Source organism: Lagenorhynchus albirostris, chromosome 16 (assembly GCF_949774975.1).
Source record: "Lagenorhynchus albirostris chromosome 16, mLagAlb1.1, whole genome shotgun sequence".
Taxonomy (NCBI): domain Eukaryota; kingdom Metazoa; phylum Chordata; class Mammalia; order Artiodactyla; family Delphinidae; genus Lagenorhynchus; species Lagenorhynchus albirostris.
In genome coordinates, this window is record NC_083110.1 from 5,672,169 (window position 1) to 5,694,389 (window position 22,221).

The window sequence follows — 22,221 nt, forward strand, 5'->3', positions numbered from 1 at the left end:
TACAATTCTACAACAAAGATCCAGGAACATGAGAAAAGGAAACTGAGAAAAATGTGTCCTGTAATCCAAATTCAAGAAAGAACAGGACAGACGATGTGAGCCAGATAGAAATGAGGCCAAGAGTGCTTTCTTGGGGCCCCAGCACTTTTTTTTTTCTTTTTTTTTGTGAAAAGCCCAAACCTGTTTAACTGCTTCGTGTGAACGACGGTTCTGGGATGCAGTTCACAATGGGAAAGGAAATCTGATTAGCACTGGCAACCTCACCTTCAATCTTAGGTCAATCTAGTCCAATGGCACATTAAGAGTGATTGCTACCCATTGATTCCTAAAAGAAAGAAAAGTGAGAGGACGGGAGGGAGAGAGAGGGAGAGGAAGCGGAAGCGGAAGCAGGGGACACAGTTTAATGAAGGGTTATACTGAGAAAGGTCATCCTATATTAGCTGCAGAAAGCGAGCATCCCTTCTCATTGCCGACCTCGATAAATCCCCAGGTTCCACTGCGCATGCGTGGGCACTGCTAGGACCCATCCCTCCGCTCTCTATATCGCGTTCCTGGTAACTTCAGTGATCAAATTTCTACAATTAGGACTGGAAATGTACTATTAACAACCCACATTTGTATCTTGCTCTACAGTTTGTGAAGCAGTTGTGTAATTGTTATCACGTTTGGTCCTTCACCACCGAGCTCGGGGCGAGATGGTACCGGTCCCATTTTACAAGTGAGGATGCTGTACCGAGACTCAGGAGAATTGCCGCTCGAAGAAGGTCACGGGGTGACAGGAACCCAAGGCAGAGACCGATTCCAAATCTCACAACCTTTCCCCTGTCCTGGGAGAATGGCCGCAGCGGACACAAAGAGGGAAACTGAGGCACAGACTAGCCTAGTGATGTAGTTACTCATTCACTGTGTAAATGACATGGTGGAGACCATCAGCTCTTAGTTAGAACACCTTAGAGTTTTGACCTATTAAAATCGACGCCGTTATCTAAGGCAAAAAAGACCTCCAGCAACCTTACAGTTCTCATGAAAAGGGCTGTGTATTAAGAAAGCATTGGACCCAGTGGGAATCAGAAGGATTTAGCTGTACTTCCTGTGTCCTTATGTGCTAATATGATTATCTCATAGTAGCTATTATCTGTGTCCTATGAATAATGTCGTCCCAGCGATTCTGGAGAAGAAGAGTGGAGTTCCAGGCCCTTAAAAACAATCGTGGGCAGCGTCTGAGTAATCTAGTACCTTGAATCACAGCAGGAGGCGAGTCTCAGTTTGGAATCAGAAAAGAAGTGATGCAAACCTTTTTAAGCTTTGGAAGGGAGGGAAGCCCGGGCAGACCCAGGATGTGACTTGAAAGGTTGGCTGCTTCTCTCTTGCTTGCTCTCCCCCTGGCCCGCTGTGGCCTGCCCTCTTGGGCCCACCCTCCGCTTCAAATCCTGCCAGACGACTGACAGGCCTGCAGGACCTCGAGGCTGACCCAGACACCTCCAGGCAGGGCTGCAACCTCCACACAGAAGAAGCACATTCTGCGCAGAGGTTTGCTTCGCAGACTGATTCAAATCCCACTTCAGGCCCAAATCCCAATTACTGGACATGCCGAATGTAAGGTGTATATGTTTTTCCCCTTCCAAGTTCTTTTGTTGCGTTGCTTTTCCTATGGAGATATGAGGCTGTTTCCATGATGCGAGACATCCTTCCTTTCTAGAATTTCCAGGAAGCGCCGTTGCCTCCCACGTGTTAGATTTAATGTAATTCAAACCGAAGTTTGAGGCTATTTCTCCTAATTCAGGAAAAGTTGTGAGCTTGGCAGCTCTGATGGAAAGAATTCTTTTCTTTAATGGTAGTGGATTTGGGGGGGGGTGTTTTTCTCGTTTTGGTTGTGTGTATATGTTTCATAAGTGCATAGGAGAATTAAGCTCAGAAAGCAACTGCTTGGAGAGATAGAAGCTCTTGTAATTCGTGTTGTGCATAATGGATTTGGCAGGGCCCAAGCACAGAAATTTCCAGAAGTGTTTGCGTGGCGGCAGTTCTGAGCCAATTCACATTTTTTAGCTGTCCTGGCCAGCTGCCCAGCCTACAAAAAAAGTCTTGTATCTCCACAAGTTTGGCTGGCCTTTCTGATGAGTTTCCAAACTGCATGGCAACATTGGATGAGCTTATTTTCAAGTGCCAAAAAAACTCCTGCTACTTATATTGTTACTAAATACCAGATGTGCTTAATACAGAGTGGGCAGAACCAAACCTAGGGTAATCACATAACCTATCATTAACATTTTCTAAAAACAAAAAATGCAATTGGAACCCCAGATTACTGTTTTTCTTTGTTTGCTTTACGCCCTATTACTGGAACCCCTAGGGTGATGGGAACAGGACTCGGGGTGGAAAGGCAGGCTCTGGCAGCGACAAGGACGCTGTTTACCATCACACCCCTGCACATCTGAAACATGTGTGAGAAAGCCTCAGCCCCAGCAGATTTCCTCCAGCCTCACCCCTTCGCCACCCGCCCCGCCGGGACTCAGCAGGCCGAGGCTCTCACCGCACGGGAGAGCCCCGAAAAGCTGAGGTGCACTGGGACTTGACCTTGAAGGACAGAAATGTACAGGGAGATGGGCGGGTGGGGTTGCGAGTTGGCAGATGAGAGGCTGGGCCAGAGTTGGCTGCTGCTGCTGGAAAAATGCAGAGAAATTCTGAAAGGCTTGAGGAGACAGCAGGATGCTGTGTGGCTTTGTCAGAGGCGCTGCCTGGGCTTCAATGGGTAGAACTGGAAGGATTTCTCGATGCAAAAATCTCCAATTCTATCCCCCAGCCCCCCACCCATTGCCATAATTTCTCTTCTTTTCCTGCTTCCTTCCTTCCTTCCTTCTTTCTTTCTTTTTCTTTCTTTCTTCTTTCTTTCTTTCTCTTTCTTTTTCTCTTTCCTTCTTTCTTTCCCTCTCTCTCGCCTTCGTTCCTTCCTTCTTTCTTTTTCTTTCTTTCTTCTTTCTTTCTTTCTGCTTTCTTTCTTTTTCTTTCTTTCTTTCTCTTTCTTTCTTTTCTTTCTCTTTCTTTCTTCTTTCTTTCTTTCTCTTTCTTTCCTTCTTTCTTTCCCTCTCTCTCTCTCCTTCGTTCCTTCCTTCTTTCTTTCTTTCTCTCCCTCCTTCTTCCTTCCTTCTTTCCTTCCTTCCTTCCTTCCTTCCCCCCCTCTCTCCCTCCTCTCCTTTCTTTCCTTTCTTTCTCTCTGGTAGTTTTCTGGGAATCCAGTGGGGAGGGATGTGTGCCTGGATCTTCGTGCTCTATTCCAGGCCATTCCTGCCATTGGGCTCCCTCTTCCCTACCTCCACGCCCTGAGCACTTGGTTCTCCAAACCTCTATGCTTTCTGTCTTTTAGTCCTGCCTCCAAAACTCACAGTTATGGAAAGGGCATCCTTCTCACCCCAAGGTTGGGGACCCTGATAGACAGACGGGAAGCACGCGTGTCAGGCTGATTAGAGAGAAAGACGGACTATGGCAAAATGAAATTTTATAGATGGAGGTGGGATCTCACCATAAGAAATTTGAGAGTTAATAACTATTCTGAAAATATTGGTTATCTGCATTAGGACAACTGTATAAATAAAGGAATCAGTGACTCAACCCTTAGAGAGTTGTCTTAGGAAACCTGTTACTAAAAATATATTGTAATCCAACTGTGCCTTGCATGCCATTTTGCCAAGCCAAACTCAGCGAGAAGACTGCAGGCTTTCTCCACCGCGTGGCATCATCAGGGGGATAAACCATGAGCCTGGTCTAATGAGCAATGAAACACTTCGTAAATATTTGATTCAAGGGGACGCGAATAGTAAAATAACGTGGAGCTGACGTCTGCAATGACTTTTGAACTTTCCTCCTAACTACAGGCACATGTGTTTTACACATCAGCTGTGTTCCTGAAAAGTCGGGTTTCAATCCATATGCTAAGTGGAATTATGTTTCAGATGTTCTAGGGATACTCCTGACTTGGGGAAACCAGGAATCAGTGAACAGGCTACGGACAAAGCCTCGCCCACGACCGCTTCGTCTCTGCTCAGTTTGGACGGCCCCCTCTGCCCCCGGCCGAGGCCGAGCCTTTGAGGATGCAGAGTCAGCACCGGCAGCCGTTCATTTCATCGCTGGGTCTGCGGAGGAAAGGGCTGGTCCTAGGGAAGGGTCAAGGGCAGGCTGTTTTGTTTTCTAGCAGCAAAACAGAGAAGGCTGGAGGAAACCACCCAAGCGCCAAGCTCTGCAGAGGGCAAGTGAAGTCGGAGTTTAAAAACAAAAGTGGAGGAGCCCATCTCCTTGAAGCTGTTTATATTACATAACTCAAATAAACACAGCAGCGCAGGCATGGTTCCCTCGGTGAGGGCCAGGACCACAGAGCCCAGAGGCGGACAAAGGGCACCTCCTCCAGCCTCTGGCTAGAAATGGCTCCTTTAAAACAACAACAGCAGCATTAATAATATTCGGGGACACACCAGGACAATTCAGGAGGACAGCCTGAATAAACTGAGGAGAGGACTCATGCTAATTAGGACTTGTAAGGTGACTTTCTTTTCTCTTGCTAAGGAAAGAAATCCTCATCAGAGCAATGGGGAGAAGCAAAGTTGACCCCAAACGGCTATTTGCATTTTGCAAAGGGGGGACAAGAGGCACTCGATCCTGCCGTGAAATCCTGCAGGAGCACGGAGGCCACTTTCTCAGGCACCTGGGGGGGCAGCTGGCTTTCTGACTTCAGCCCGGGGTGATGGGAAGCATCGGGCAGTTTTACGGAATCTGCCTGAAGAATAAAGAACATGAAAGAAAAGTTAGCCACTCAGTAAATGGACACAGACCTACAGGCCCGGCGTCTGAACGAAATCAGAGAGTCTTGAAATTGAGAGCAGGCAAGAACCGACTGCAACCTTTTTCGTCAGTCGCCTGCAGTGTCCCAGGACAGCAACCCTACCGTATGCCAGGGGACAAGAATAGAAAGAAAAATTGAGAACACAGCCCTGAGCACGGGCTGGCGGTATCGGTTGCCAGCAGTTGCCCCATTAGTAGGCTATGGGGACATGCGAGGGAATTTTTCTGTACGAGGCTTGTGTTTAAAAATATATCTTGCTTCAACGCTGGTGCGGGAGTGGCTGGGGAATGAGAGCCTGCTTTCTCCGCGCAGAGCAGTTTGCTCATCCTTCTGTGATTTACTGCACGGCACTCACCTCTCTGAGGCCGCCCCTCATATGCCACATGACAGTGACCAAGACCTCAACCTGGCTCTTAGAAAGCTAACACGTAGGACGATTCCTGGACGAAAGCCACGCTCCAGAAACATCCTCCCCAGTGGCTTGCTGGAAGCACACGGGGCTGGGGATGGAGGCTGAGAGGAATGCTTCCCCACCAAGGCCTCTCTGACCCTTCTCACTCCATGGATGTGTCCCCGGGGATGCTTCCCTCCCCATGTCCTTATTCTCAAAAGGAGGACACCAGTTCCTACCTACCTCTTAAGGGCGTTCAGGTGTAATAGCTGATGGAAATGACTTAAAAGCCCTTGGCAAATACAAAGTTCGAGATCGAGTGCTGAATGGTGGCCTCCCTCACCTACCCTACCTAAGGCATTACTTATGTGCCCCCACCTTTAAACCCTTTGCTGAAAGACTGCTCCGTGGGGTGTGAAGCTGGTCTGTGCCGAAGAAATCTCAGGTTCCTCCAGAGAAGTTTGCCTTTGCAGGAACTGCTGAAATCCTTACACGTCCAAACGCATATTCTGGGTAGGAAACAACAGGTGATGAGCTGCCATGGCTGAGAGGCTGCCAGGATCCACCCATGGGCACCCAGGGTTTGGCACCCGTTTCCCAGGGAGAGATGAAAGGGAACAAATCAACACGGCAGGGTCAAGTTCAAGTCTGCCTCAATGAAACTCCGGAGACCTCCTTCTTGAAAAACAACTGGGACAGTATGACAGCTGTTTAAGGGTGCCAAAGAAAAGTGTCCCCGGGGAAAGCTCCCCAGGGAATGCTCTGTTTGCAAGAGGCAGTTGTGAGTGACACACAAGACAGACAGCCAGGAGCGGGGACAGTGCGGCCCCTATGAACTCTCCAACGTCCCTGGGATCGGGACCACCCACCAGATGTGAAGGCTTGTATTTCGTGCCGAGGATGATGGCAGTGATAGCCGTGCTGATGACTGCTGTTCTTCGGTGCCTGTTAGAAACTGGATTGCTCTAAAGCCATGGCTCCTGGAGGGGTCCTTCCTGGGAAGCGTTTACCACTTTGGACGCCTCACAGCTCCTGTGGTTGTTTCCTCTGAGGGTCTTTATCAACCAGACACAAATCAGGTTTTATGGTTGCCCGTTATTTGCGGCTACTTCACTTTTTTAATTCTTAATTTTTGGCCACGAGGCTTGTGGGATCTTCGTTCCCTGACCAAGGATCGAACCCACACCCGCTGCAGTAGAAGTGCTGAGTCCTAACTACTGGACCACCAGGGAACTCCCTGCGGCTACTTTATAATCTGGCCAGTGCTTCCCCGTGGCAAATGGGTGATGGGACATCAAGACAAGAGGATGGGGACGACGTGTCCATCCAGAGATGCTACACCCTGGAGGTGAAGGCGGACTACACGACGGTCCCCGTTTGTGTGGGAGCTGCCACCTCTGAAGCAGGCTGGGTGGATGTGTCTCATGGGAAGCACTGGACTTGGGTCCCAAAGACTTGGCTCTGACTCCTGGACCGACCACTTCCTAGCAGTATGGAGTGGGGCACATTAGTGAACCTTTCTGAGTCTCAGTGGTCTCACCTGTAAACTGGAGCTGAGACCTCCCTGTCAGGGCAGTTAGGGAGTTCCAAGGAAGCACCTCACTCCCAGAGACACAATAAACATTAGCTGAAACAGCAAACTCTGATTCGGTATATGGGCGTGACCTCACCTCCAAGGGCGTTAAACTCAGTCACCTAGTAGGTAGGGTGTCCTCCTGTCTCACCCCCAAGAGCAGGGGCACAGAGCCCGGAAGTCAGCCTGCCACCTCCCCACCAAGAGCTGGTGACGGAGCCCAGGCCGAGCCGGAGCTGCGCGTCCCCGGTGATCCAGAGCGCCTGCCACCACGCGGTTGTGAGCTTTTCCAGAGCACGCGGCTTGGACCATTTGCCCGAGCTCCATCGCTCCCGGCTACTCGGGGGGCATCTCTTTCCTCCAGGCCCCTAGGGCACCACTCTGGGAACTGAAGCCCCAGAAAAAGTGCAAAGAGAAGGAAGCTCAGCGTTATATTCTTTCTAGATGAATCTCCAGGACGCAGCCGCCCCGGGAGAGTCCCCGACCGGCAGCAAACCTGTCTGTGTGAGTCTGCCTCAACATGCTATTTGGAAAGTCAAGATTTTCAATGTAAACTTTGTTCTCCCTTCCCATTCTCTGGGGATTCACAGTTGGAGATCTTTGCAGCCCTTCCTCTCCACGTCTCCTTGGTGCTGAAATGGGAGGTCACGCGACATCCCTGTAAGAACAAGTCCCGGGTGCCGGCGTCCTATCAGAGGGCAGAGCTGCGGCGGCGCTGGCTCCTGGGTTTGCCTGGGTGCTGGTTTCTCAGCGGCACTATCTTTGGCAGATTTTTTTATCCTTCTTCTTTATCTCAGGCCCGTCGGGCAAATGACAGCGGAATCGCAAGCTTGAATGGGCTTGTCTGACAGGCCAGCTTTTCTCCTGGGCTCAGCTGCCTGACTTTTAAAAAGGCACTCCAAGCAGAGGATAGTCATTTCACACCGATTCCTTGCTGTAATTTGCTTTTGGGTTTAAAATGTCGCGTTTCCATCACCCTGGCTGTGCGGCGTAAGGGAGAAGATGGGCCATGCGTGTGGTTAATGTCTCTGTAATAGATACACGCAAAGGTACTGCTCTGCTCTGAAGCGACAGCCCTGGGAACACTGAGCTGCAGACCAAGGAACTCTCTACCAGCCACAGACAAGTGCATTCAAAGGGCTCCGTAACAGACGACTGGCTCCCGCAGAAATAGGGCCACTCGTAACAGAAGCCTCACGTGGAAATCTCCACTAGGCAAGCATGTATTAGAATATTTTTATGCTCCAGGCTGTGTGAAGTTGGGGTGGTCTTAGGAAACCCTGCAAAGTGAGAGGATCTGAAACCCAGATCTAAACACAGTGAGGCTCAGATGAAGTCCAGCTGGGGATGCAAAATCCCACTCGGATAAGGGGAAGCTGGAGGATACAGGCCAAAAGGGAAAGAAGTCCCCACGCTGATGAGCACGGATAAGGCTGTGCTTGGAGAATCCTCTAAGCAAAAGGACAGAGGCTCCCGGAAAGGTCAAGGGACAGGGTTGTACCCAGTTTGGCAGCGGGAAGCAATGACTTTTCCTGATTTATAATCTGCCCGTGGAAGCATCTCTCCCGTTTCTTCACCACCTCTCACCACACTCGTGATGGAGGCCGTACTGCCTGACGCTTAATTAGTCTTTCTGCCCAGAGCCTGTAATGTTTCACGTTTCTTACTCCTCGCCTGGCCTGTGTGTGCCTTGAGGTCAGGAACCAGCATGCAGCCCTCTCTGCGCGCCCTGAGGCCCCTTCCCAGGGCTTAATAACTACCCAGAGCATATCAGAGCCCTTCGCACACGGCTCACAAAGCTTCAGGAGTACTAGCGGGATTGCGTAAGGCTCAGGCAGGCTGCTTCGAGGGGAACAAATCCCAGCTCGTTCTCGGTGGGATACCAGGCTGCTGATGGTCTCTCCCACCCGCCTTCTGTGCCTTCCTGGCCGGGACACCATATGTTATATATGCCAGCTGAGCAGAACCGAATGCTCTCGGGCCTCTGGGTCTTTGCACACACGCTTCTCTCCACCTGGTTGCCCTTCCCTCATTCATCCATCTGTGGACTTGTCCGCTCAGCTCCAGGTCAACCCTCCCCTCCAGACAAAGCTTCAGGCATCCCGCGGGCAGAGCCGGTGACGCCCTGTGCTGTGGGCCCAGGGTACTTGGCCTGACGCGGCGACTGGGCCAGCTTCCCTGCCATCGGGTCGGTACTGCCTGTTGGCTGGTCTGCCTCTTCCGTCGGGCTGTGAGTGCCTTGAGGGCAGGACCCACGTTCCTCCTCACCCCTCAGCTCTCGGTCCTCAGCACAGTGCCTGGCACCAGTACAAGTTTACTGAAGGAATATGTTTGCCCACATTGGGTAGATCATGGGGAAGACGGGACCGGGGCCCAGTAAGTAATATGGGGACAGAGCAAAGGGGATTCTGCTGGGAGAGAAGCAAGCTGCAGAGAGAAGCAAGGCCCCGGGGCCCCTCTTGAGCTAGTGCACCCAGGACCGATCCTACACAGGATGCTTGTGATGTCATCCTTTGGATAGCTTGTCCCACTTCGGGGGTTTCTCTGTATTTCCTTCCAAGTCTTTAGGCAAACTTCTCTTACTGCTTTCAGGTACTCTGCCCACCAAGATCATTATTAATAGTTTCCAGGGATAGACTGGTGGCGGGGGGTAGCAGTGCATTGGCTGGGGGACCAGGAGGAGAGAGTAGCAGTAGCCCTGGATGGGGGCTGGGGGTGGAAGAGGATACGATTAGGATCGCGGACCCCAGCCTGGCTTCGGATCCCAGCCGAAAAGAAGCAGTGAGAGGGCCTCAGCCTCCCTGCCTGGGCCAAAAGTGATGGCTCTATCGCTGAGTTACTCAGAACATTGAGCAAATTAGTGCATGGAAGCTTCCAGAGTGGGGCCTGGCACATAGTAGTTGCTACTGAAATCCAGGTCCTGTCATCTGGAACCAGAAGCTGGAGTCCAGCCTGGCTTTCTCCACTTGTGAGTTGTCTGACCCGGGTAGGTCACGTCACCTCACCTCTCCACTCATGTTCTCTCGACCCTGATATGGAGACAGAAATGCTGACCTCGTGGGCCATTGTGAGAATCAAGGAGAGGATGGGAGTGAATGTGTTTTGTAAAAGCTATGAGGTGCTTTCCGGAGGTGCTTGTGAAGTTACCTGGGTGAAGGCTGGGAAGGTGAGGACACCTCAGAGATCCTGCCTCTATGGAGTCAATGATCGTGTATTAACTTTAAATAGGGCCTATTAGGTACCCCTGAGCAAACTGTGACTCTCGTTGTGATGGCCGGTTCTGTGGGTCAAATTGGCTGGACCACAGTACCCAGATATTTAGTCAGACATTATTGTTTCCGTGAGGGTGTTTTTGGATGAGATTAACATTTAAATCATTGCACTTTGAGCAAAGCAGATTACCCTCCGTAACGTGGGTGGGCCTCATCCAATCAGTCAAAGGCCTGAATAGAACAAGAGACTGATGGCCCCCAAGGAAGAGGGAACTCTGCCAGCAGACAGCCTGTGGACTTGAATTGCAGCCCTGGCTCTTCTGCGGGTCTCCAGCCTGCTGGTCTACCCAAGTCCAGATTCTGGATTTGCCAAGCTCCAATGTTGCATGAACCAGTTCCTTAAAAATCAGTCTTTCTCTCTCTTCCCTTTTCTCCCTCTGTACACACGTGGGCACGCGCATGCACGCTACTGGTTCTGTTTCTCTGGAGCACACTAACTAGTACACCCAGAAACATTAGGAATCCTCAGATAGCTTTAAACTCTATCCTCTGACAGTCACAGTGAACGTGAATCTCACAGGGTGCGGCTTTCAAACACAGCTGGTCAAATCTAAGCTTGATTGCCCTCCCTCACCCATTCCTCACCATGGAAACCACATAAAGATTCTTGCCCACAGGTCCCCCCAGCTCCATCTGCCTCTTGACTGACCTGGTGCTTCCCCACGTGGCCCTGCATGGTGTCTTATGTTCTCCCCAAGGAACCGTGAGTATAATCAAGTCTTTAAACTGTCTCAGTCTCTCTCTGTGTTGACTTGCATCTGGTCTTACTAATGCCCGTCCAAGGTACTATGACAAAACAGACCATGGCTTCAGCCCAGCGCTAGGAAAACCCTGGCCAGCGTCCAGACATGGGCAAGTGGGTTACCGTCACTGTCGTGTGTCACTCTGCTAGACGCCACGGCACTATTCTATGTGAGATCTGGGGCTGATAGAAACAGCAGTCAGCTTCTCAAGCAGCTCAGGCCAAAAGAACGACTCCTCACATAAAACAGAAGCACCATCATCGTCATTATAAACATGACGTGGCCCTACACAGAGCCCAAGTGAGCAGTATTCTCAGTGGGACCAAACGTTCATCCCGAGTGAGGGTTTTTACTGGTTCCTTCAGGGCCCAGACGAGTGGTGGTCACCCCTGCAGGGAGTGTTCCAGAAGCATCTGTGTCTGAGACGGAACTCATTCACCTCACCTCGGGGGAGAGGAAGCCAGCTACCTCTCAGAAAAGAGTTCATTCACCCCAGGTGACTCATAACGTCACAGAATCACACAGTTACGGAACCTTAACATTTCAGAGTCTGGAAGGGAGCTGACAGGTCATCTGGGTCCCGCACCCCTCATTTTAAGAATTAAAAAATTATCCCAGTGAAAACAAAGACCTTCACTCACCTGCAGTTCTTATTATGGAGCCCCCAATGAATCCTAATTGAAGGACTGAATGGAAAACAGCTTCGAACTACAACCAGTGTTTATTTTGTGGTGGGTTTTCTTACTGATTGAGGAGTGGGTCCATCCGTTCACCTGCCCATTGGTTTATCTGTCTATTCATCCCTCCACCCACCGATTCTCCTGCCTAGTAAGATGTGAAGACAGAGACACAAAGAGCACGGATTTCACTTGCTCACACTTCCTCCTCTCCCCTTCTTGTTTCTCCCTCTCACCCAGGCTGAAGAGGAGTGTCGCATGCATGTGCGGGTGTGGGAGAAGGGCCAGTTGAAGGCACTGTTGCTGTGGGCTTTTTGAAACTCTCCAAGTCCCTCACACGCCCATGGTCGCTATCACCCAGGCAGGACTGCTTGACAGAGCACGTGATAGAGTGGAACTTAATGAAGGGATCCTAGATGCTAGAGGGCGGAAAACAAGCCCTTCTCTTGTCTTCACGATACCTTCCAGTGTCAGGACACAGGGTCACTGGATGGAGCTCAGGACAAAGAAATGGAAATAAACCACCGCTGGAGGTGCCGCTTCCCCGTTTCCGACGGCCAGTCAGACTATCTGCCTGGCTTCGGCTGCGGGTCCTGAGTTAAACGTTACAGCTGATGGGCTGGGTGAATCCATGATCAATAGTGATGCTGGTTCTTACAGGAGCTAAGATAAGGGTAATTAAATCCTGTGCTTCGGGCCATATAAACTGATCTCTGCAGGAGGGCGAGAATTAATTTAATTTCACATGCACAGCCCTGTCCGGCGCCTCCACCAGCTTTGTATGATAGACCCAGCGCGTGGCAGAGACGGTAGAGGGAAGGCGGAAAGATTCGTTCCGAGCTCGAGGTGTTATTAACCACCACACACATCAAGAGCCTGAACTTGATGGGGCCCAAGGCTGATCTAGGGGGGCAAATCCAGAGATTCTTCCAGCTTCTCCCTCTATTGGGTTTATTACACACAATCTGTACCGGGACTGTTTTCACACTTAATGGCAATCCTGAATCACTATCTACTTCCCATTTTCGCCTGCAAAACAGCAACCCAGAGCTAGTGTTCCGCCATAAACACTCGGCCCCATAAAGCCACGGCTGTATAGACTTGCCTTTTTGTGCGTCTGTGTCTGATTCACTGGCGCTTTGGCAGCCTTCCAGGATCTAGGAGAGGGAAAAAACCATCCTGAGCATCCCAACAGCCTCATTTTGATCTGTGATACTGAGCAACTCATTTCCACTTCACAGGCTCTGCTGAGCTGTGCTACAGAAAGACAAATCCCAGCCGAAGAAAGGGGGGGGCGGGAGGATGGTGGAGGAGACAGAGGGAGGGGAGGGGAGAGCAGAAAAAGGCCGCATCTATTAAGCTGTTTTTCTTTTGGTGAAAAGAAGCATTTATCAGTGATTTCATATATCATGTGAGAGGTGGCTTCCTGCCAATTTCCAAGAATCCAAACAGCCCACTGACATCAGATGCTAAATATAGCTCAGCCTTTGCTTTAGGTGAATAAATAATGCTGCTGGAAAGGAATAGGTTCTCTTCAGTTACATGTTTATTATGATCAGGCTGTCAGGCTTGTGTAATCAAAAGAATAATACCCAGTTCCAAGGAGGGATGGTGGGCAAAGAATCTTCAAACGGTTTCGGGAGGTCACTGATGGAGACCCGTTCCCCTTGCCTTCCCAGATGGCCAGCTGAGCCTGGCCCTGGGAGGGAGGTGGGTGATTCCGTTGTTGGGGGTCTTCAAAGCCCTGATAAGCGCGCGCGCGCGTGTGTGCGTGTGTGTGTGTTGTATTTGCACGTCTGCCCTGTCCTCCAAACCAATAAGGAGCAGAGGCTGATCTCTCTGGGGGGATACACAGAATGAAGACATTCAAGTGCACAGGTACGGTCACGAGCTTGTCACGAGGCTGGGGTAGAGGTGAGTGGGGACTGGAGAGAGAGCTGGGTGGGGTTTGTAGTACAGATGGCCAAGGAAGCCTCTGTGTATTCTGCCAGGCTTCAGGTAAGGACACTTATCCAACGGCGATTGAAGAGCCTAACCCCACTGCTCTCAGGGCCTCAGTGCCTTTGATTCCACCCCCGAGAGCTTTTATGTTTAGCATGTTGCGTCGAAGCCACGTGAAGAATTAAGATTTATAATAAGACCTAGAGATTTCTGCCTTCTCTTCCAGCACCAGCCTTCTCCCCGCTTATCCTCAGGCTCACATGGACGAGGAGGGCCATCCCCAAGGGCTTGTAGGTACTTGGAGGAAGGGGCAGCTGTCGGGAGAAGAAAGGCAAGAAAATTAGTGTGGGGAGAGGAGGAGACAGGGAGTCAAAGTAGCTCCTGGAAGGTGTTGGATCCCTACTGGCATCTGCAAGATTTCTCTTCGCAGACAGGGATGCAATAGAGGTGGTTGCTATGGAAACGGGTGTAAAAGCAGCCCAGAGAAAGGAGAGGGCTGGATATAAAGAGGAAAGAGCAAAAGGCACACAGCACTTTCAAATCATCAAAGGGGAATACTCCAGCACTTTCCATCTCTGAGAGGAGAAAGAAAAAGTCATTGAGCCCAGAGACTGTGGAATGCCACAAGCAGGGGAGGGGTCGGGGCTCTCAGACACTGTAATCCCTTTCCCCCCAAGCCCGGGTATTGAACCTGCTTTCCTGCGGTTAAAATCATCGACCAGAAAAGCATCTGCAGGCTGCCTAGGGTGGTAAACGCCGAAGTAGACCGCATGCTCTGCTTGGCTTGGTCGTGACCTTCAGTAACAACCTTGGTGAGATCAGGCTATTTTTCTGGGTCACGGTTTCATCCCCTACCTTCCTCCCAGAGAGGAATGACGAAGCACTTTGCTCAGGGAAGAAACGCTAGTGCTGTTTAAGGCAAAGACGTTTCAGACTGCCAGGAGCTCTGGGTGCAGCTGGACAAGACGTGAGCTGCCCCAGCCAGTATCTTGTGCGCATCCCAGTGGGCCAGGGCGGCAGAGGCCCAGGCCGTGTTTATACGCAACCAACTTCACTTTGTTTCAGCGTGGGTATTAATAGGATGAAAGCGTTTTCTCCAGCTGAGGAGAGTTTTAACAAGTCATCCATCTTTTATCCCAGGACTTACAAACGCGGTGCTGCAGACACCGGCGCTCTCCAATAGGAATAAGATTCGAGCCACAAACGTAACTTAAAATTCTCCAGTAGCCCCGTGAACAAGGTAAAAAGAAACAGATAACATAAATTTTAATCTAATTTATTTAACCCCTATATATCCAAACTATTATCACGTCAATAAAATCAATTTGGAAATTATTAATGAGATCTCTCATATTCCTTTTTTCATACTAAGTCTTTGAAATCTGGTGTGCATGTTACAGTTACATCTCAATGAGCCATGTCTCAAGGGCCCAGTAGCCACATGTGGCTGATGGCTATTGTATTAGACAGTGAGGCTCTAGAATTTTCCTTTATACATAGGAAGAAAACAAAGAAAGAACACAAAGAAGAATGGAAAATAGGTCTGTTTCGCTCAGGCACTGATTCTAACCACTGGCCATGTCTCACTGTGGGAGCAATAATTACACACAACACACACACACACACACACACACACACACACACACACACACATTTTGAACAGATAGTCAACCTCAAATACTTTTCTCTGCCGTTGAACCGTGACCCTCCTGTGATTAAGATGAAGGAGAATTTCCATCTAACAATCGCAGTCTCTGGGCCAGTGAAATCGGACAAACGCAGTTCAAGGCGCATCTGTATCCCTTCCTGAGTGTTCTTTTCTGAGACAGTTTCTTAACCTTTCTGGGTTTGCCTCCATTGCGAAATGGGAATGCTATTAGTTAGGTCACACAATTGCTTTTAGGGTTAAATAAGGTAAAGCCCTCTGGCAGGTTTAGCACACAACAGATGTCCACGGGGGTAGCTCACTTCCTGTTCCTTGCCCAGCTCGGGTCTATCAGTCTGCCCCTGAGTATCTAATCTTCCTGAGGCCTCTGTGAATGAAGAAACTAGAATGGTACACTTCTTCACATGGTGGGAAACCACTAGAGTAGAAACAAGACTTTAAGGACAGGAATCGGCCTTCTTTCACTGATTCAGTTCAAGCTAATAGCTGGGTGTTTTCCTAGTGCAGAATGATACTAAGGCTCAGTCAATCAGAAAGAGCCCTTCTTGAGAGAAGACTCTAGAAAAGAATGAACATATGTATAACTGAATCAATTTGCTGTACACCTGACACAAATACAACATTGTACATCAACTGTACTCCAATAAAATTAAAAGTAAAAAAAAGAAAAAAGAGCCCTTCTTTTTTTTTTTTTTTTTTTTCCGGTACGCGGGCCTCTCACCGCTGTGGCCTCTCCCGTTGCAGAGCACAGGCTCCGGCCGCGTAGGCTCAGCGGCCATTGCTCACGGGCCCAGCCGCTCCGCGACATGTGGGATCCTCCCGGACCGGGGCACGAACCCGCGTCCCCTGCATCGGCAGGCGGACTCTCAACCACTGCGCCACCAGGGAAGCCCAGAGCCCTTCTTTTGATGGTCATGAACTACATGGTAAGATATTTAGAAAAGGATATTTAAATGTGTCCTTTATCACAATAGCCAAGACATGGAAATAACCTAAATGTCCATCAACAGGTGAATGGATAAAGAAGATGTGATACACACACACACACACACACACACACACACACACACACACACTCACAATGGAATACTATGCAGTCATGAAAAGAACGAAATAATACCATTTGCAGCAACATGGATGGGCCCAGAGCTTATCATACTAAGTGAAGTCAGACAGAGAAAGACAAATATCATATGATGTCACTTACATGTGGAATCTAAAATAGGGCACAAAAAAACTTATCTACAAAACAGAAGCAGACTCACAGAGACAGAGAACAGACTTGTGGTTGCCAAGGGCGGGGGTGGGAGGGGGTGGATCAGAAGTCTGGGGGTAGCCTGTGCCTGAGTGCCCCCTGTGTGGGCAGAGCCCCTCAGGAGTGAGGTGAGCACCTCAGCACCACCATTAAACCAGCACCCCTTGGGCCTCCTGACTCCCCAACTCCCTGCAGAGGTGGGAAAACCGGGAGATTATGGAGAATGGCTCCATTCTAGGGCGAGGGTAAGTGTGGGGAGGCAGGGAGAGTCGCCCCATCATTATTCTGGTCGTTGTTCCTTCCGTGAAAGTGACAATTTGAGCCTCTACTCCAACCTCTCATCTGAAAAGGGCCAGCGTGTCCCAGGGAAGGAATCACAGGCCAGGGTGGCCACGGGGGTCAGGACGGGCCTGTTTGTCTGGTGTCCACAGGCTGCCACGCCACTCTGCTGCCCCCCATATGGATGCGAGTAGGAAAGGAAAACGCAGAAAAGCGTGTGTCTGGCGACTGGGAAACACGGAGAGGCCTCACAGGTCTGGAATAGCGATGAGCCTGCGCAGGCCTGGCAGTCAGGAGGAAAGAGGCTGGGCCTGCATTTCCACAGGCCTCTCCCAGGCTCTGGGGGCTCAGGCCACCCCAAAGCCCCGGAGGTTATGTAATTGAGTTCCTAAATGGATCAAAGACAGAACTCCAGACCCCTCATTTATGCCCAAGGACGGAAACACTGGATTTCTCCTGGGAACTTCTGGTTTCTTCTCTCTGTTCCTATTCTTTCCAGCTGCTGTCAGAGGAGGAAGAGGCCTTTCCAAACAGACATCTGTCTTCCAGTGGATCTGCCTCTCCCAGACCCCACCCAGGGCTGCTCTGAGCCTCACAGAGAATAATGCTAGGAGATGCCCCGAAGGGGATCCACCTCCCAGGGCTGCCCTGGACCATCCTGGGTTTTAGCTCTGAATGTCCTTCTATCCCGGGGAAAACCCTCATCCTGGCCCAACTGGGACGGTTGGGCACTTGCCCCTGGTTCCAGCTTCCTTCTCAGCCCTAGAGCCCAGGTTGAGAGGCTCCTGGGCAGTGACTCCATCAGAAGATGTTTGTGAGAGGAGGGGCCTTCCTCTCCCCACAAAGAGCTCTTCATATCCTGACAGCAAAGGAAAAGCTGGGCGTGGGCCTTTCCCCCACTGCCTCAGCTGCCTGACCCGGAATAAGAGCTGGTCAGGAGATGCAGATGACAGGGGGAGAAAGCTTCACCTGCCCCATGGCACAGAGATGCTCGAAGCCCAGGTGGGCACTTGGTACCCTGGGCTGCTGGCAACCACAGAGCACCTCTACTCCTCCAGCTGGGCTTCGGGTCATCAAGACCCAGGTAGTGAAGGGGCAGGAGACGACGGTGGGAGAGAAGTGGGGTGTCCTGTCCTGGTCCCTGTAGGTGTATGCAGTGGTGTGCTGGTGGGTGTGTAACAACGGGCTCTCTGGTGTGCAGCAGAGCCCCGATTTGTATCATTTGCCAGTGTCTTTGGTGTAGGTGCTTCATAGCTGATTTCCAGCTGCCACTGTGATGTCGCTGAGTAGGGATGGGGGCGGATGCACGCCACTGGCTCTCATGAGCCATGGGAGCTGTGTCCTTGTGCTGTGTGTGCTTATTGGGCTGTGCCCACTGAGTGATCCAGCCAGGCCCTGCGTGGGGCGCTTGAGACAGATGAAGCTCTCACTGAGTGCTAAGGTGAGGCTGAGAGTTTTGTTTTTTCTTTTTTTATGCTTTTACTTATTTATTTTATTTTATTTTAATTTTTTAAAAAGTTTTATTGGAGTCTGGTTGATGGACAATGTTGTGTTAGTTTCAGGGGTACAGCAGAGTGAATCAGTTATACATGTACCTATACCCACTCTCTTTTAGAGTCCTTTCCCATATAGGCCATGACAGAGTATTGAGTAGAGTTCCCTGTGCTCTACAGCAGGTCCTTATTAATTACCTACTTTATATATAGTAGTGTGTATACGTCAGTCCCAATCTCCCAATTTATCCCTCCCCCGACCTTTTCCCCTGGTAACCATAAGTTTGTTCTCTACATCTGTGACTCTACTTCCGTTTCGTAAATAAGTTCATTTGTACATTTTTTTCTTTTAGAGTCCACATATAAACAATAACGTATGATATTTGGAGGCTGAGAGTTTTGAGTGCCGTTCACCAATACCAGGAAACTAACTTACTCGCTGTGACCTTAAACCTGTGAGATGAGATTTATCCAGAAGCAGGAGTTATAAGTGATGGGATCAACTCTCAGGAAATGAATGATCTAATTGTGAATGGTGTCAAAGGACCTATTCTATAAGCAAGCAAGGCAGACTCCGATCTATATTCTCCTACACAAACGGTAGGAAATGTGGGGCATTGTGTGATGCTCACCGAAAAAAAAATGTGAAAGGAAAGCAATGAATTTTCTTCGACATTAGAAAACAATATTTTTGTGGGTATAACCTAGAATCAATTATTAACCCCCTTTTGAATAAAGCATAACGTGTAGTAAACTGCAAGGAGCGTTGTTCATTTCATTTAATGATCAATAAAATGATGTTTGACCAATTTGATGAAGACAGTAAGTTAAACTTAAATGTTCCGGCCTTTGATGTTGCCGTAACGACAAATCTTATTAAGAAGCTTTTGACATTTAAAATATGAAAAATGCAAACAAAATTGAGTAGTGAGAGTAAAATTAAATATTTAATGACATAATTAAGTCTATTAATGGTATGCTCTTTGTTTTGCAGATTAAGTATTCACAGTAATGATCATCTCCTTCATCTTTGTCACTTAAGCGATGTGTTTTTCATAATTATTTTTTAGGTGTTTTCATTAACATTTGATGAATATTAATAGTTAAAATAAAAAACAGTTTTTATTTCTGTTGTAATGACTTTACGGAGGTAACAGTATATAACTGTTTATAATGTGTTCTACTTGTTGATGTTTAGATCACCGATTTTGTTGCCATGGAGTGAAAACGTGGAACTTTATAGGTGATAAATGACAATTGTCACATTCTTCCATTATTCTTTCTTTCTTTCTTTAATCTACTATTCTTAATGTAGCTCCGCTGTGGGAGAAATATGAATTGCAAACTCACAACTGAAACTAATAAGTCGTGTTTTAGGTTTAATCCTATTATTCTGTTAATAATGACTTGCCTATCTGTTTAGACGTCCTAATTCGTTTCCCATTTTTAGCTCATTTACCTCCCCGTTTTGGCCCATCAGAGCTCATACGGCTCTGGGACAGTACCTCTCCATGACATTTAAGGCTTGATATCTGATGGCCTCCCAGATATTTTTCTTCTGGGACGAAGGATCAGGGTTTTCCATCCTGGACAATATGAAGCAAATGCATGTGCATCTCCTAATTTTCCATTTTAGACGGTGATGGTGGAGAGCAAACAGGAATGGGTCCAATCAACATGAGGGCATGAAATGCATATGGTGGCCATGCCTTGGTTCACCAAGTGTGGTGGCCACGTTGCCATCAGCAGCACGGAAAGCTTGCCGCCTCCAGGACAGCCCAGGACCTGCGTCTTCTCCAGTCCCCACCTCTGGCTCCCACTCCTTGGGCTGTTGACCACCCCTGCAGCTTTTTCTGAAACCTTAAGGACATTTTCCCTGAGAATGACCGGCAGGAAGGTGACGGTAGTGGATCCCAGTCTCACGGTCAGGCGGGCCTGCAGTCGCGATTCCAAGCCATTCCGATCCAGATCTCTGCTCAGCATTCTGTGACGGGCGAGAGCAGGCCTTAGAGTGCAGACGGAGACGTGCTAATCAGAACAGGATGTCCTCTGGCTTTCCTCGGAAAGCTTTTTCTCTTCTGCAGAAGGCATCTGCATTTTTAAAGCCACAGCTTGTTGGAAAGAGTTCTGAACCACAAAAATGTACAGGAGGAAGGAGAGTTTCTTCTAGCCATTAACGACCTATAGGTAATTTGTCATTTAAGTGTACAAGAACACATATGCGTTTCAGTAGCAACTACAATCACAATTTATTGAGAACTGACCTTCTGGAGGGCTGTTTCTGACTCATGCAAACCCTGCAAAGTGGGAGAGATCGCACTGTTTTACGGATAAATGGAAGCTTGGTGTGTAGATTGGACACTCAAAGGGTTCACAGGTGTGGATGGGCACAGCTGGGATGCAAAGGCAGGTCTTTCTGGCTCAAAATCCTGTGTTCTTCTCACCACAGCGTGGTCTTACCTCCTTCAGCTATTCCTCTCTGTGGTCGTATAAGACACAAGCTCCAGGTACATCTCATAACTGTATTAAGAAAAGCCAAATATATGTATAACTGTACACCTGAAACTAACACAACATTGTAAATCAACTATACTCCAACATAAAATAAAAATTAAAAGAAAAGAAAAAAAACCAAACATACACGGGCACAGGAAAAAGGACAAGGTCCCCCTTGTTTATGAAGCTGATGCAGGACACTGGTGTGCAGGAAGACACCACCGGAGGTGGCCCTGGCCCCGCTGCCCTTACAGGTATGCCAACCCTTTGGCCCTGATGGGAAACACCATGCCCTGCTCTCAGATTTTTAGGCGGGGGCACTGGTCACCTGGGCCAGCCTTAGGTGTCTGTGGCTTCCCCAGACCTCTACAAACAGCTGTCCTGGAATATCTAAAACTCAAAATTCTATAACATGTGCTTAAACCATTCACAGTGAACACTTAACAGTTCTGGCTACAGGAAGTCCCCTACATACGAATGAGTTGCGTTCCGAGAATGCGTTCGTAAGTCCAATTTGTTCGTAAGTCCAACAAAGTTAGCCTAGGTACCCAACTAACACAATCAGCTAGATAGTACTGGACTATAATAGGTTTATAATACTTTTCAGACAGATCATACATAAAAAACAAACAAAAAATAAAGAGAACATTTTTAATCGTACAGTAGAGTACCTTGAGAAGTACAGTAGTACCAGCTACATCACCGCTGCTTTTACGCTTGCTTCCAGACATCCTGGGTTTGAAATAAAGATACTGTACTACCGTACTCCATACAGTACCGTACAGCGACGTACACAAAAGCACAACCACTTGCAGAGGATGCACGCACGTGACAACGTACGCCAGACACGTGAACTAACTTACGCGACCGGACATGCGAACGTAGGTTCGAATCTTTGAACGTTCGCAACTTGAAGGTTCGTATGCAGGGGACTTACTGTATTTCCGGCAATGACATCCGCTCTCATGTCACTGAGAGCCTGGCTGCTGCTACCAAAAGCGAGCTGAGACTGCAAGACAGGGGCTCCATCCATACCAGGCCCTCGGAAAGTCTACTGGCCCAGGGGGCAGTGCCAAGAACCCATTTCAACATGCTCCGTGGCCTCAGTTTCCCCCTTCTCGCTTTGGGCACATCTGTCGAGAACAAAGCACGTGTGGGCTCAACAAGGACAAATATGGGGTTCCAGCACCCTGGGGTGAGGCGGCCTGCTCAGCCGGGACCGCACAAGGTGACGTCAGGCCTTCCCTTCGCTCTCCTGTCATGTCTCTCCTTGTCGAGCCAGCTATGTGACCACTGTTTATTACCTACTGAGCTCCGGCACCATATTTGGCGCTGCACACAGGACGGATAGATTCGTCCTGTCACCGGCCTCACTCGGGTGGCAGCTCTCCAGGTCTCCTCTCCACCCTCTCCCCCCCTCCCTTCACCTTCCAACAACCCCAGAGGCTCTGAACAGGCCTCCCCGCGGGGCGGCTGCAGACCCTTTTGAAGAAGCCGTTTCCGGGAGAGGAGGGAGACGATGACAGATGCCCAGTTGGCCTCCGTGATCAGGAATGAGCCGGGCCCCAGTGAATCATCTCTGCCGTGGAAGGGGCTGACAGCAT

At 49.3% G+C, this 22,221-nt stretch overlaps 2 long non-coding RNA genes across 4 annotated transcripts; one reads left to right on the forward strand and one right to left on the reverse strand.

The window, feature by feature from the left end:
• Positions 1–1,317: 1,317 nt before the first annotated feature.
• On the forward strand, positions 1,318–13,011 carry LOC132507073 (uncharacterized). Of its 2 annotated transcripts, none has more exons than XR_009536037.1 (3): positions 1,318–1,530; positions 10,685–10,770; positions 11,728–13,011. It is a non-coding gene; the product is annotated as an uncharacterized LOC132507073 (long non-coding RNA). The 2 variants fall into 2 exon arrangements; XR_009536038.1 differs by lacking the exon at positions 1,318–1,530 and adding an exon at positions 3,695–7,299.
• A 6,035-nt stretch (positions 13,012–19,046) lies between these two features.
• Positions 19,047–22,014, reverse strand: LOC132507074 (uncharacterized). 2 transcript variants are annotated; one of them, XR_009536040.1, is made up of 3 exons: positions 21,922–22,014; positions 21,481–21,750; positions 19,047–20,641 (listed from the first exon to the last, which is right to left on the reverse strand). It is a non-coding gene; the product is annotated as an uncharacterized LOC132507074 (long non-coding RNA). The 2 variants fall into 2 exon arrangements; XR_009536039.1 differs by lacking the exon at positions 21,922–22,014 and having other exon boundaries at positions 21,481–21,892.
• Between the last annotated feature and the right edge of the window lie 207 nt (positions 22,015–22,221).